The sequence below is a fragment of the Eurytemora carolleeae genome, unplaced genomic scaffold, assembly GCF_000591075.1.
Source record: "Eurytemora carolleeae unplaced genomic scaffold, Eaff_2.0 scaffold56, whole genome shotgun sequence".
NCBI lineage: Eukaryota > Metazoa > Arthropoda > Copepoda > Calanoida > Temoridae > Eurytemora > Eurytemora carolleeae.
Window position 1 is genome coordinate 217,127 of NW_019396129.1, and position 10,299 is coordinate 227,425.

General features: G+C 32.8%; 1 protein-coding gene across 1 annotated transcript in view; it reads right to left on the minus strand.

The window, feature by feature from the left end:
• LOC111695811 (band 3 anion exchange protein) overlaps positions 1 to 3,380 on the minus strand; it is a 55,735-nt gene extending 52,355 nt beyond the window's left edge. The window contains exon 1 of the mRNA XM_023465252.1: positions 3,285 to 3,380. The gene's annotated coding sequence lies outside the window, so the exon portion shown is untranslated. The remainder of the gene's footprint in view (positions 1 to 3,284) is intronic.
• Positions 3,381 to 10,299: the final 6,919 nt, after the last annotated feature.

The window sequence follows — 10,299 nt, forward strand, 5'->3', positions numbered from 1 at the left end:
TTTCAAACACTTCAGTAAAAGTACAAAATTCAAAATGTCCGTGAGAAAACAACTACTCAATTCTAAACGTTTCATTTTTCAATCCTTAAATATTTCAAACTTAGATTATTTGATCTAACAGAATTCAGAGTTTGGTCAACTATATTTGATCTAACAGAATTCAGAGTTTGGTCAACTATATTTGGTTGCAAGGCTATGGGGAAAGTAAAGCATTGTAAAATGCCGCTAAAAAAACCGTGTGTTTTTACCGAAATAGAAATTCATATAGTTTTACACGTTCAAAGTAGGACCAAAACAAGTGAAATGTGGACGGTCCCAATGTCCACGTGCCATATGGGGACCTCGTATATAATTTGAAGATCAAACAGGGACATGGGGACCAAAATGGCCATTCGTTCATTAGCGCGTTTATTCGTTTATTTCCCCTAACAGTTTAGTTTCTAAAACAAAAAAACTAAAATTGTCTACTTTTAATATCTTTCGAACTTGAAGTTGTAATCCATTGATATTTTAAACTTAGATTATTTGATCTAATAGAATTTAAAATTGCAAAGAAAGGATTAGAAATTTTTTTTCTGACAAAACTCGGTTCTATTACTGTGATGAAATATTGATCGGGGGGGGGGGGGGGGGGGGGGGGGAAGAGGACTTAAGGCTTGGCTTTCAGTTTTACATATGACGCAGGAAAGTTATGTTTAAAACTATAATAGAGATAAGAATATTTTAACAGTAAATTTGATATTTTTAAAATATATTTTTAAATTTCGGACTAAGTAGTTGAACTAAGTAGATAAAATTAAACCACTAGTGTTGAACCAGCGTATAACAGAATATCAGTTATTTAACTACTTCACTCCATTGATGATTAATATTTACGATATTTTGAATTTATGTTTCTTATTGTTTGATGAATAAACAATGTCAGCAGTATTTTCAGAATATCATTTACAATTCAAGAGATAAGAATAACAAGAAAACCTTAATTTAAAGGGACTTTAAACGTTCAAAACTCCTACTTTGGGGGTGGATACGTTTTAAGAATTAGTTTCTTTTATAATTATTAAAAATGACGACATAAAATGTAAAAAAGTTCTACAATAAACTACAGACGTCATGTAAAGGAACATGTTGAGAAAATAAAAATTAATCTTACCATCGAAAATAAGTAATCTTGTTTAATTATTAGTTTCTATTTTCTCATTATTCTAGTTTCTCATTATTCACAAAGATTTTCCGCAGGTTTTCTAGAATTATTATTTAAAAGACGACATTTGAAGAATTTGAAGAAATCTGCGAATCAATTCAAAGAAAATTAGAAATTCAATATAATAATGAAAACGAAATAATCGATTTTAGCATTGATTTATTGACAAATTTCTTTTGAGAAATATGTTCCTAACCATCTAATTAGATTACTGTATAATTTTTACTTTATTTTTCTGAAACTAGTTCTGAAAACGTAACCATCCCCAAAGGAGGAGTTTTGAACGTCGAATTTGCGCTCAAACTCAGGATTTACAGATCTATAAAAAGTTTAATATGTGTCAAATGAATCCGAAAGAAGTTTTCCACAACACTGCATACTCAGTTCAACTACCTTACATAGCCGGTCACTCCCTTTAATCTTACAATTGCCTTCCTTGTTTCCGCAGCATATACCCTTCAGCCAACATTACAGCGAAATATCAATTTGAAATAATCAACTTTCATATAGGCAAATAAGCTTTAATCAAACGAAGATGTATAGGTTACCGCTGAGAATCGTACATTCCCCTCTATAAACGGATGGTCCCATAAACTGAATACTATACAGTCCCTGTAATAAAATACTATGAGTCAAACCTAGAAAATGATTCAAAGTCGAATAAAATGTGTTGATCTGGTTTCATATTTCTTCCTTGTTATTTCAAGATCTAATATCAGACAAATAGAATCACTCAACTGTGTTGGATTAAGTCTAGGAAAGGCTAGGACAATGACTTTCAGTCAAAATAACGAATTACGAATCCAACTTTTTTTAACTTAAATTTTTCAGCGGTAGAAAAAAAATTGGTTTTCTTTCAAAAGTCCAAAAAAACTTTTTCAGAAAAAAATGAGGAAAATTTGTTGAATTTTGTTCATTTTTAATTGGTGGAAAAATAGAATTTTTAACAACCGCGTTTACTTAATTCTGTCACAGTGTCCAGTTTTGATGCATCAAACTTAAATTTTTTTGTCATCGGGTTGCAAAAAAATAAAGATTAATAAAAGTAGGGTTTGTGGCAAAGACTCAATTTTTTTGTATTCTATTTTTCTCCTAACTGGAGATTCTTTGGTCTAAGGCTTTGAAATAGTGCCGAATCGAATGAAAATATTTAAATATATAACTTATCGTTTAACAATTCTTCTATTATAAGATTACTACCTTCTAAAACAAGTGTAATCTCTTCAGTAAACAATAATCATATTTACACTGTTGTATTGCGGGGACTTGACTGATAGTTTACTACCGGTTCAATATAAACTAGGACTCTCATACAGGGGAATAGAAGGGGGCAAGTTGGGAGGGGGGCGACTATGAATACCCCCCTCCCTATTAGAAATTTGATGTTACGCCTTAAAAACTTAAATAACTCGTTCCACACCCCACAACCCCCCCCCCCTTCCCAACCCAACCAAATAAAATCTTTTAATTAAAAATATCGAGGTTTTTGCAGAAAAGAAGTTGCGGCACAATGTGAAGAAAAATTATTCAAAATGTATGTTATGAATAATCAATATAGATTATTCTTCAGGCCCACAGATTTAATCTAAATGCAACAAGAAGTCTAATTTAATACCTTTTATCAGATCACTTGAAAATTTCCAATTAAAGGGAGTGTTTACTTTAAAAAACAAGCAGTTTATCTGGCAATTTTTTGTCGAATTTAGCAATTAGTAGCACAGAGTTTTGCCTTGATACTGTATTTTCTAGGTTTGTAACACGATAAAAATATGGCTAACTACAATGTCATGAGTCATTTTTAATTCTTATATTGGATCCCTATAGAGAGAGTGATTTAAGTTTAAGACCGATAGACATCTTTCTATCTATCCATTTACTTTCTATCTATCTATCTATCTATCTATCTATCTATCTATCTATCTAGCTATCTATCAGTACATTCTGTAGATTTCTCTGCTGACAGAGAAGTGTTAAACAGGTTCTTCAAAGTGTTGTCACCAAGAAGACAAGCTGAGCACAGGAACCAACCATTTTAGAATCTAAACTCTATTCTTGTTTAAAATAGAATTAAAAGATTTACCTTTATATATATATATTCAAACAGCAGTTATCTTGGTAGATGTGAGCTGTACGAGTGTTTAACACCGACTATCCATACTTGACCAGCGGGAGCCAGAGCAGAGAGGGGACGCGGCTCAAAAATATTACGTCTTAAACTTCTTTCCGGGCCTACAGATAAACATACTGCCTACCATTATGCAACATGACTTGTACATTCATGTTATAAAATATTGGCCTTTGTGTAACAACATGATATTTTGACAAAAACAAAATATTGTTTTCCTCATAGACATCAATTTAAAAAAAATTATGACTTTTCGGGTCATCCAACTCGTCCTATCAAACCTTAATATAAAACGAAAGTTTCTCCAGTCAAAATTTGAGGCAAATCGGTCAAGGGATTCCGAAGTTATGATATATATTAAATATATCTTTCTAATTTTTTATGATTTCTCTGAGCGCATTTAATAAGAAGAAAGCCCTAAATCTAAATATCGGAAATGGAAATTGTTCCCATTATTCCACTCTTCCAACTTCTCAGATCTAGGATCAAGAATCAAAGGAACAGTAGTCTCTTAACTTTCCTGACTAGTCTCTTAACGTTCTTGACTAGTCTCTTAACTTTCCTGACTAGTCTCTTAACTTTCCTGACTAGCCTCTTAACGTTCCTGACTAGTCTCTTAACTTTCCTGACTATAGTCTCTTAACGTTCCTGACTATAGTCTCTTAACTTTCCTGACTAGTCTCTTAACTTTCCTGACTAGTCTCTTAACGATCCTGACTAGACTCTTAACTTTCCTGACTATAGTTTCTTAACTTTCCTGACTATAGTCTCTTAACTTTCCTGACTATAGTCTCTTAACGTTCCTGACTAGTCTCTTAACTTTCCTGACTATAGTCTCTTAACTTTCCTGACTAGTCTCTTAACTTTCTGACTAGTCTCTTAATGTTCCTGACTAATCTCTTAGCTTTCCTGACTAGTTTCTTAACTTTCCTGACTAGTATCTTAACGTTCCTGACTATAATCTCTTAACGTTCCTGACTAGTCTCTTAACTTTCCTGACTAGTCTCTTAACGTTCCTGACTAGTCTCTTAACTTTCCTGACTAGTCTCTTAACTTTCTGACTAGTCTCTTAATGTTCCTGACTAATCTCTTAGCTTTCCTGACTAGTTTCTTAACTTTCCTGACTAGTATCTTAACGTTCCTGACTATAATCTCTTAACGTTCCTGACTAGTCTCTTAACTTTCCTGACTAGTCTCTTAACGTTCCTGACTAGTCTCTTAACTTTCCTGACTAGTCTCTTAACGTTCCGTATTAGTTCATTTATTTTCCAAACCAGTAATTTAACTGTAGCCTAACTAGTCGTTCATTAAGTTCTACCATCGTTCTTAAAAATATGCATTTAATTTTCTAAAAGGAAAAAATTAACCCGGTAATTAAACCCTGGAGTTAAAAAGATGAAAGCCTGGAGCTTAAACGTAGAAACCGTGGAGTTTGATAGTAGGAATTCTGGATTTTAACCCTGTCGTTTCAGAGAAGAAACCCTGGAGTTTAAGAGTAGAAGCCCTGGAGTTTAAATGTAGAAACCCTGGAGTTTGAGTGTAGAAACCCTGGAGTTTAAGTGTAGAAACCCTGGAGTTTAAGTGTAGAAACCCTGGAGTTTAAAAGCAGAAACCCTGGAGTTTAAGAATAGAAACCCTGGAGTTTAAGAGTAGAAACCCTGGAGTTTAAGTGTAGAAATCCTGAAGTTTTAGAGTAGAAATCCTGGATTTTAAAAGTAGAAACCGTAGAGTTTAAGAGTAGAATCCCTAGTGTTTAAGAGTAGAAATTCCGGACTTTAAGAGTAGAAACCGTAGAGTATAAAGAGTAGAAACCCTAGTGATTAGGAGTAGAAACCCTGGAGTTTAAGAATTGAAATCCTGGAGTTTAAAAGCAGAAACCCTGGATTTCAAGAGTAGAAACAGTAGAGTAGAAACCCTAGTGTTTAGGAGTAGACACCCTGGACTTTAAGAATAGAAATCCTGGAGTTTAAGAATAGAAATCCTGGATTTAAAAGCAGAAACCTTGGAGTTTAAAAGCAGAAACCCTGGATTTCAAGAGTAGAAACAGTAGAGTAGAAACCCTAGTGTTTAGGAGTAGAAACCCTAAAGTTTTAGTGTAGAAACCCTGAAGTTTAAGAGTTATAGAAACCCTAGGTTTAAGAGTAGAAACCCTTGAGTTTAAGGGAAGAAACCTTGGAGTTTAAGAGTAGAAACCCTGGTGTTTAAGAGTAGAAACCCTGTAGTTTCATAGTAGAAACCCTGGAGTTTAAGTGTAGAAACCCTGGAGTTTAAGAGTAGAAACCCTTGAGTTTAATTGTAGAAGCCCTGGAGTTTCAGTGTAGAAACCCTGGAGTTTTAATGTGTAGAAACCCTGGAGTTTTAGTAGAAACACTGAAGTTTAATTGTAGAACCCCTGGAGTTTAAGTGAAGAAACCCTGGAGTTTAATTGTAGAAACCCTGGAGTTTAAAAGTAGAAACCCCGTTTTTCAGAAGTATAGAAACCTTAGTCTACGGAGCAAATTGTTTTATCATTTTACACGTTGCATTATTTTTTTAATAAAAAAATGTAAACTAAACCTTTTCAATAAAAAGATGTAAACTAAACCTTTTCAATAAAAAAATGTAAACTAAACCTTTTCAATAAAAAAATGTAAACTAAACCTTTTCAATAAAAAGATGTAAACTAAACCTTTTCAATTTTTAGATCGAAAATAAACTCAAACCATATAAACAAATAGATCACAGTGATCCAAAATGTCCACGCTATCGCACAAAGAATATTTTAGCGTTTGTCAATTTCTTCTTTTAAATTGGAGCAAGATACAATCTAGCGACGCTCAAAAGTATAAATCAGTTAGCAAAGTCAAACAAAAGACAATGGGGTGTGAAACTTCAGAGTTGACCCAGTCTTAAATGTAGTGCAATAATTTTCGCAGTTGGCCGTCAATTCTGTGAATAACCTTTTTTACTGGGAATCCCTATCCGGAACTATACAAGTAACCCGGTAATTCCTGAAACCCTCTCAAACCTGTTTTATAACTAATGTTGAAAACTTTTTATTTGTCTCTCAGAATTGAGTTTGTTTGAATTAATTCAACAGATCTGATTGTATTCAGTTGTAATGAATGAGATTGGAAATGAAAGAAAACTCTGGAATGAAAACCTGTTCTAAAGTTGCGGAGCCAAGCCTCTAAACTCAAAACATTTGAAGAATGCAAGCCATACAAGGGTGGTTAGAAGCCAGGCAGGAGGGGGGGGGGTTTAGGGGTAGGGAATGGGGCAGAAACATGGTTTTTCTTGATTTGGATATCAGCAATGTATCACCTACATAAAGCTAGAAAAAGAAGTTTGGGGCGGGATGGGAAGAACCTTGAAATTTGAAAATTAAAAGAACATCTTTAAAATAAGTTTCAATTTTCAGCTTAAAAATTGTTTGTATTTTTTTCATAATATGGAATTAAAAAAGTCTCTGCCCCCGCCGCCTACCTTCTTCCAGTTGGGTGGGGCGGGGTGTGAGGGGTGGGGCGGGGAGTGAAGGGTTTGTTATCTACCAGAATGTTTTTTCTTTATTTTTTAACTATTTCTTATCCAAAAAATTCATTTATTAAATATTCATATTTGCCTAAAAACAAGGTTTTTTAAATTCATAAATCCAACTATTTTGAAACCGAATTAGTTCCATGCAAGTTGCAAAATTCTGTTTTAAGTTTATTCTAATTTTAAAATGTGTAAATAATTTAGTAAAAATCTGATTTCATCACATATTATTCTTACGATTTAACGTTATACCAAAAATGTTGTCCACTGAACTCTTAATAAAAATGTTGTCCACTGAACTCGTAATAAAAATGTTGTCCACTGAATTCTTAATAAAAATGTTGTCCACTGAATTCTTAATAAAAATGTTGTCCACTGAACTCTTAATAAAATTTTGTCCACTGAACTCGTAATAAAAATGTCGTCCACTGTACTCTTAATAAAAATGTTGATCATTGTACTCTAACAGATATGACATAAGACGTCTAATTAATATTCGTCCAACTAGTTTGGTTGGTTTTAAGTCTTTGTCTTAAACTTAGGGACTGCTCGCGGTTTAAAAAGAGTATGTATCTTAACGCGAAGGATTTTTTAACTTACATTTTTTAATCCATTTGAAATCACTCAGATTTTTTTCAAATTAAATAAATGAATTAACCTATAAAAGACATGACAAAATTACTCCCGTGACCTCCTATTACCAAGGTCACGAAGTTGTGACCTCGTCATAAAGGTCACTCTATTTAAACAGTGATTTGTTTATTATTGTTAATGTGGCTGATTTCACATATACTGACCCTGAGCCCTATTTTAAGCTAGTCTGAGAATAAATTTAAGTCTTTGCAGTGAATAAATCAGAAATTGCTGATTAAAGCAAATTTTAAAAATTTTACAATAATGTAATTTTCCAAACGTTGATAATTTGATCTCACAGGTCATGGTTTGAATTATACAGTTGCAATTGATATAAGGATTAGAATTTAGAGTTACTAATGTTCCTTAGTAATTATTGTGGAGTAAATTGATAGTATATAAAAAATAGAAAATGAAAATGAAAATGAAAAATAGAAAATGAAAAAATAGAGTTGACTAACTTTAATATATATTGCGCAGACAAAAATATTTATTTTTCTCTAAGTTTGGTTGAAAATTATGCAAAAATGTCTTTTCAAAGACGCTTTATTGATGAAAACCACTTATTAGCAAGGTCACCAAAAATCAAGAAATAAGTATTTGAAAAGTTGATAAAAAATAATACATTTAACCGAAAAATTCTATTGCGTTCAGCCCCTTTGAAGGTAAGATAATGAAACATCGTTAGATGCTTTTTTTGTTGATATTCTTGATTTGCAGGTTTATGTGGATACCTGTGTATTATTATACTGTTAGGCAGTTTTTCAGGCAGTTTATCAGGCAGTTTGATGAGTGGTTGACAGACCAATCAATTAATCAATAATTGGGTTTTCCCCCAGATGCGTAGTTTTAATTCTTGTTATGAGTTCTAGTTCGATTATAGTTGAACTTCATATCATGCAATTTTAGTGATCAGAGGCCCCTGAGGGGTAATCCCCCCCCCTTGTCTAGATCAGTGGAATCTATGGTTTCCATTTTTTTGGCCCCAATAGGTGGTAAGCCCTTCCCCCCAAGAAAGTAATAAAATCAAGCCCCCCCCGTCTGGAAAAATTCCTGTGCACGCCCTTTTTTGCCAGCCTGGTATAAAGAGCGTGGAAATAAACGAGATTTGAGATTTGTAATGTATGTACGATAAAGGTGTGAAAACTCAATGTGCTATTTTCCATCGTAACTTGCCTAAAGTTACCTTATTAATTAGTATTTATGTTTAGTTGTCACAAAATCGAATTTACTAATCTCTATTTCTTTGCAGTCTATCAATAACCTTTAAAATGAATGTTGTTATAAAGGGTGTCCCACGAAACATGTTAGTAGCAAGACGAAAAGTCGTATTTGAACTTTGAATTAATTTGGGACATTCAGTCGTCGACCTACTTTCGCATGTTTGATTCTTGAAACAATGACTGCAAAATTCTCCTAGTCCTTGCATTTCCAAAATGTGGTCTGCCTTTTTTGTGCTGTCAAATATATTACCCGAGATATTGATCATTTTGTTTAGATCTCAATTTTATTACATAAAACCAAAATTGTCGAATTCTTGATATCAAATCATATTATAATTTCCAGTAATATTGAAAGCTTGAAAGTTAAAGGTAAGTTGAAAAAATCCTACCTTTTGTTTTCAAGTTTGTTGAGCTTTTTTCTACATATCAGAAGACTCTGAAAAAAGTTCTACTTCAGACCAAAAAATTTCATTTTTAAGTTTTTTATCACATTTAAGACAATAATAATTTTTGCATTTTTTGCAGATTAAGTTGTTCTACAAAGAAACAAGAACATTTTAAGTTCTAAGTGGTTTCATTATCTCTTAATAACTATTGGTTGAAGGGAGGCGAGGTATAAAGCATTTGAGCCAAAAACTTTCTTTTTCAAAAAAATAGATAACCCTCGACACGATAATTATATAACATGCAATATAAAGTTTAAATTTTTAAAAAGTACATATTAAAGAAAATCCTAAATATTAAGGCTGGAAGATGATCATTCAAAAGAATGCGGGAACTTCATAGCACAAAATTCGCAAATATTGAAAGGTGTACTCAGCTGCGTTGATATTTTACTTTATACCCATAAGAAAATAGTGAAAATTTTACTCCTGCAGCTCAGCTGGGAATATATGGGTTTCAGGATATGTTCACCATAAATTAAAAAGAGGCCACCCAGGGCATAAACTTCTTTTCTAGGAGTAAGCAGGACTTTGACTGATTACTTCTTGTTTTTAATTCGATGAACCATTGTGGAATTTAGCAGTACACCTATACACAAACAAACAAAGATGAATTTCTTCAACTTACAAGGTTACCCACACAGGATGAAACTTCAGAGACAACTTAATACTGCCTGTTTACAATCTTATCCTTTAAGGGTAGAACAGCGAAGACGACATTGTTCTGTAATTTCCTTGACTGTAGTCATGTTGTGTGTCTGTACCAAAAAAGTGTGCGTGTGTAATGCCGAACTCATGTGCAAACAAAGAGAATAGAATATATATTAGAGTGGAATTTAGACAATCCTTCGGTATAAATTTTGTCAGTCCCTTTCAGCCTGAAAGGGAGTTCAAAGTGTACAAATTATGTAAATGTTCACAAATTATATGCAGTAGAGTACAATAATACAGTATGTTCCCTAGACTATCCATTTCAATTTCAAATGTTTTAAAGCTGTTAAATAAACTTCATAAAATGAATTAGGTGAATAAAAAACATCATTTGATTTATAGTTATAACGGAGAATCATCATTTGTAAAGTGAAAGGCATAGAGTCTATGTGAAATGATCATTGGTCAATTATGAAACCAGCCTATTTCATAATTTGAGTTTCT